Genomic DNA, 6,055 nt, shown 5'->3' with positions numbered 1-6,055 from the left:
CTTAAGTAAAAGTACTTAGCACAGTGCTAATCACAAAAGAAGTATATAATAGATGTTATTTATTTATTTTTTTTATCCTCACCTGAGGACATTTTTCCTTTTTTTTGTTGTTGTTGTTGTTCAGATAGAGCGGGAGGGAGAGAGAGGAAGAGAGAGAGAGAGAGAGAAACATCGATGTGAAGGGACACATCGAGTGGCTGCCACCCGCACGACCAATCAGGGCCGGGGACAAACTACAACCGAGGTACATGCCCTTAGCGGGAACCGAACCTGGGTCTCTCAGGACCGCAGGCCGACGCTCTAACCGCTGAGCCAAACCGGCCAGGGCGATGTTATTTTTTTTAATTTCTATTACCACCAACTAGCAACTGGTGTGTTAGCAATGACAAATGAGTAGAGGATAGTACTATTTGCATTCTATCTATCTATCTATCTATCTATCTATCTATCTTATCCTCACCCGAGGACATTTTTCTATTTTTTTTTAACTTATCTTTATTGTTGAATGTATTACAAACGTTCCTCATTTTTCTCCCATTGACCCCCTCCTTCTCCCTCCCACCCCCGTCCTGCCTTTCCCCACACTGTTGTCTGTATCCATTGGTTATGCATATATGCATATAAGTTCTTTGGTTTATTTCTTCCCACCCCCCAATCCTCCTTCCCTTTGAGGTTTGTCAGTCTAGCAACCAATTTGAACTTCTTAATCCCTTCACCTTTTTCACTCATTCCCTCAACCCCCCTCCCATCTGGTAACCAACAAAATGTTCTCTGTATCTATGAGAATGTTTCTGTTCTGCTTGTTCATTTTCTTTGTAGATTCAATTGTTGATAGATATGTATTCATTGCCATTTTGTTTGTTCATATTTTTTATCTTTTTCTTCAAGAAGACCCTTCAACATTTCATATAATAATGGTTTGGTGGTGATGAATTTCTTTAGCTTTTCCTTGTCTGGAAAACTCTTTATATGGCCATCGATTCTAAATGATATCTTTACAGGACAGAGTAATCTTGGTTGTAGGTTCTTGCTTTTCATCACTCTGAATATTTCTTGCCACTCTCTTATGGCCTGCAAAGTTTCTTTTGAGAAATCAGCTGACAGTCTAATGGGAACTCCCTTGTAGATAAGTATCTGCTTTTCTCTTGCTGCTTTTAAGATTCTCTCTTTGTCTGGAACCTTTTGCATTTTGATGATGATATGTCTTGGTGTGGGCGTCTTGGGGTTCATCTTGTTTGGGACTCTCTCTGGACTTGTATGTCGGTTTCCTTCACCAAGTTAGGAAAGTTTTCTGCCATTATTGTTTCAAATAGGTTTTCGATTTCTTGTTCTCTCTCTTCTCCTTCTGGCACCCCCAAGATGCGAATGTTGGCACGCTTGAAGTTGTCCCAGAGGCTCCTTATACCATCCTTATTTTTTTGGATTCTTTTTTTCTTTTTGCTGTTCTGATTGGGTGTCTTTTGCTTCCTTAGATTCCAAATCAATGGTTTGCTTCTTGGCTTTACCTACTCTATTATTGAATCTGTGTAAATTATTATTTATTTCAGTTAGTGCCTCCTTCATTTCTGACTGCTCCTTTTTTATGCTCTTGAGGCCCTCACTAAGTTCACTGAGGTTCTCACTAAGTTCATTGAGCATCCTTATAAGCAGTGTTTTGAACTCAGCGTCTGTTAGGTTGCTTATCTCCATTTCGCTAGTTCTTTTCCTGGAGTTCTGTTCTGCTCTTTCATTTGGGACCTGTTTCTTTGTCTTCTCATTTTGGCTGCCTCCCTGTGTTTGTTTCTATTATTACTTAACGAGAGGTATGGGGCTAGCTGAGACCAGATGCTGCTTGTTTGACAGAATTTAGGAAAACCTGAAGCAGGATCTAAGACAGGCCAATCCTATGGTAAATCAACTGGCAACAGTTTGGGTGGGCCTGAAAGTTGGGTGGGGGCGGGGCCTCAGGGAATCACCAGGGCGGGGCAAAAAGTTTGAGCCAAGTTGCTGGAGTCCCAGATAATGGCAGTTGTCTGCCGTCCCAGGGAAGGGCTCACCAAATGAAGTCTGTCTAGGAGAAAGCCCCTTCTCCAGCCCTCCCTCCAGTGCCAAATAGCTCAGTTCTTCCCTGTATGTCTCTGGTGCCCCTCATGCTACTTTCCTTCTGAGCTTAGAGGGAGTAAGTCCAAGTAAGTCCATGCACAGGCCCTTTAAGATCAGCTACCTGGGGCTCCAGCCGCTTCAGCCTCCCTGAGCCTTAGTTCCCGCTGGTGTTTCTAGCCGGAAGTTATAGGGACTTCTCTTCCTGTCACTGGAACCCTGAGCGGGGCACCTGGTGTGGGACAGGGATCCCTCAGTCCTCAGGGAGGATCCTACCAGCCGAGGGAGCCTCCTGATTTTTATCCGCCACACGTGGGTATGGGACCAGCCTGTCGCGCCTCCGCCCCTCCTACCAGTCTCGATGCAGCTCCTTCTTTAATTTTGTAGTTGTATGACTTCCATTCAGCTTGATTTCAGGTGGCTTTGAATGATGGTTGTTCTGTAGTTTAGTTGTAACTTTGAGGTGATTGTGGGAGGACGCGATACCACGTTTACCTATGCTGCCGTCTTGACCACTAGCCATTTTTTCATTTTTTGATCAGATAGAGTGGGAGGGAAAGAGAGAGAGAGAAACATCAATGTGAAAGGGACACATGGAGTGGTTGCCACCCACACGACCCAACCAGGGCCAGGGACAAACTGCAACCGAGGTACATGCCCTTAGCGGGAACCGAACCAGGGTCTCCAGGGACCACAGGCCAACGCTCTAACTGCTGAGCCAAACCGGCAGGGTTTAAGATAATTTTAGATATTGTTTTATCGAAAAAATTTTGGTTTGGTTAAACTTAGTAGCACTGAAGAACAAGTGTCTGCAACTTTAGAAATTAAAGAACCTGAAAGTATACGGGCGAAAATGCCAAATGAAAAAAACAGTGCAATTAACCAAGGTCTCCTGAAGGTGCCACATCAAGGTCTTTTATTTCTCTTCTTTCCTCCTTTCTTTTCTTTCATTTCTTTCGTTCTTTTTGTCATTTTAGGGCTAAATTTTAATAGAATGTTAAAGTTTGAACTCTTACACTTATTTCTTTAAGTAAAACCTAAAAGTTACTAATTGGTTCAAAATGGGTTTATGGAAAAACTAATTTGTAACAAAAACTTGGCATTGAATGGGAAGGCTCCATCGTTTTTGAGCAAAGCATACAAAGGTTCCCAGGGGACAGGGCATGGGCAGAGGGCCCAGGCATTTACAACAGCAGGCATTTTCTCTTCCTCTTCTTGATGGGAGGCGGGCAGAGAAATGCTGGGATAGCTTCATCCAACACTGTCCTGAGGCCTTGCTCTGTGAGAGCTGAGCACTCCAGGTATTTCACAGCACCGATCTCCTTAGCCGTGGCTAAACCCTGCGGATAGGTGATGGGTGTGAGCTTCTCCTTCAGTTTCTCAATTGTGTCTTTATCATCCCTAAGATCAAGCTTAGTCCCCACCAGGATGATGGGAGTGTTGGGACAATGGTGTCACACTTCAGGATACCACTTTGCACAAACATTTTCAAATGACGCAGGACTCACAAGAGAAAAGCAAATTAAGAATACATCTGTCTGTGGATAGGAGAGGGGACATAATCTGTCATTATCTTGTCCAGCAGTATCCCATAAGCCCAGATTCACCGGTTTTCCATCTACCATTACATTGGCAGAATAGTTGTCAAGGACAGTGGGGATATACTCTCCAGGAAATGCATTGGTTGTGTAACTGATCAGCAGGCAGGTTTTACCCACAGCTCCGTCTCCCACCACCACACACTTAATGGCCTGCATCTGAGCCACTGGGTGGACCGCGGCAGCCGGACGCTGAGGTGAGAAGCGGCAGGCTTGGGACGCGGCAGTGGGCTTGGGATGCGGCACGAAACTCTGTTACGGTTCAGTCCCCTGACCAGAGGCGGGCGGGTGCGGGGCTGCAGGTGGCAGGGCGCGGGGTTCCGGAGCCGCTGTCCACACCACCTCACCCTCCTCCAATGGGAAGCTGAAGCAGCCACCACCCAAAGCTGGGGAAAACTGCCATTTCTTTCCTTTTTTTAAAATATACTTTCACTGATTTTTTTTAGAAAGAGAGGAAGAGAGGGAGAGAAACATTGATGTGAGAGAGAAACATGGATCGGTTGCCTCACGTATGCACTCAACCTGGGATAAAACTGGCAAGCTGGGCGTGTGCTCTGAGTCGGAATTTCAGTGCACTGGATGATGCTCAACCACTTGAGTCATACCAGCCAGGGCTAGGGTCTTAACATGGTTTAAGAAAACATTTCAGCCCTGGCCCATTTGGCTCAGCCGTTAGAGCATCGATCCAAGGACCAAAGAGTTGATTCCAGTCAAGGGCAGGTAACTCTGTTACGGTTCAGTCCCCTGACCAGAGGCAACCAATCAATGTGTCTCTCTCACATTGATGTTTCTTTCTCTGTCTCTCTGAAGATAAATGGAAAAATATCCTGGGGTGAGGATTTAAAAAAAGAAAAAGAAAACATTTCAAACAAGCCAGTTGCTGTCCAATGTTTCAGGAAAAATGTATCTGATTAAAGTGGTAAAACCGACTTAAATGGTATGCGGTTTACTTAGAAATTGCAACACACCACTATTTATAACACACTCTTCAGTATGACAAATTACAATATGACAAACTTAATTTTTTTTAAATGCAACTTTTGTCCTGGCCCATGTTACTCAGTGGTTGAGTGTCAACCCATGCACCAAGAGGCTGCTGGTTAGATTCCCCATCAGGGCACATGCCCAGGTCGTGGGCCCAAACCCCAGTGGGAGGCACGCAGGAGGCGGCCAATCAAATATTCGCTCTCAAACATGTTTCCCTCTCTGTGTTCCCCTTCTTCTCTCTCTAAAATAAATAAAAAAAGAAAAAAAAAGTTTTATTATTATTTTTTAAATCCTCACTCGAGGACATTTTTTCATATTTTGTTCAGATAGAGTGAGAGGGAGAGATAGAAACATCGACGTGAAAGGGACACATGGAGTGGTTGCCTCCCGCATGACCCAACCAGGGCCGGGAACAAACTGCAACCGAGGTACGTGCCCTTAGCGGGAACCGAACCCGGGTGTCTCTGGACCTCAGGCTGACGCTGTAACCGCTGAGCCATACCGGCCAGGGCGAAAAAAAGTTTTTTAAAAAATCAGTGGAAAAAATATCCTCAGGTGAGGATTTACAATTTTTTAAACATAAAAATAATACAATTTTTGTGAAGAACTTAACCCACTTTGATATTACTAGTCACCCCAGACAGAAACAAAACTCAGAGCAGCTTAATCTTTCACATACTTTTTTCCTCCTCTCCAGAAGCCAACATGCAATACACAAGAATAATGGCCAAGTTGGAACCTCTTAATACGGCCCATTGTACCCTACACATCATTTCCACTATGTTGTATCGTATGTTTAGCTTCCAGTTTAGCCATTAGTAGTGACTAGGAGGGCAAGTCACTGCTCTGCACGTTTTGTTTCCCATAAAACGAAACTGTGTGGAGGACCATGGAGAACTTTGATCCCAATAACGTCTGCTGGTCACCATCAAAAGCTATCCCTCCAGACCGCGCAGGCACAGGCAGACACACGGGATTCTGCTTTCCCCGTAGCCCATTCCCGAGCTCAGGCCTTGTTCCTCTTCAATCCCAATTAGGGCTATTTGAGAAACAGCAAAGAGTCCTTTAAACGAAAACCAGCGCTCCTTTGTGCGGGAACGAGCCGGGGAGCGGGTCTGAGGCCTCAGCGGGCTGAGGCGACCCCGCCCCTCCCGCCATGCGCAGTCTGGCGCGGCAGCGCAGAGCAGGCGCGTGCACGGGGCTCCCCGGTACCGCGAGGCGCGTGCTCGCCCGGCCGCGGTCCCCATGAAGACGCGGGATCCCGGGGCGCGTGCGGGGACCCCGGCAGGAGGAAGTGGGGGACGCGAGAACGGCGGGAAGGCGCGGGTGGGGGAAGGGCGTCAGTACACCCGGAACTCGGTCGGGAAGGGAGGGGGACCTGGGGGGGTGAG

At 46.3% G+C, this 6,055-nt stretch overlaps 1 pseudogene; it reads right to left on the bottom strand.

The window, feature by feature from the left end:
- Nucleotides 1-3,263: 3,263 nt before the first annotated feature.
- Nucleotides 3,264-3,840, bottom strand: LOC118626657 (annotated as a pseudogene).
- Between the last annotated feature and the right edge of the window lie 2,215 nt (nt 3,841-6,055).

This window comes from Molossus molossus, unplaced genomic scaffold (assembly GCF_014108415.1).
Source record: "Molossus molossus isolate mMolMol1 unplaced genomic scaffold, mMolMol1.p scaffold_m16_p_12, whole genome shotgun sequence".
In the NCBI taxonomy this organism is placed as follows: Eukaryota; Metazoa; Chordata; class Mammalia; order Chiroptera; family Molossidae; genus Molossus; species Molossus molossus.
The sequence above is the reverse complement of the archived record's forward strand: the minus strand, read 5'-3'. Positions and strand labels throughout refer to the sequence as shown.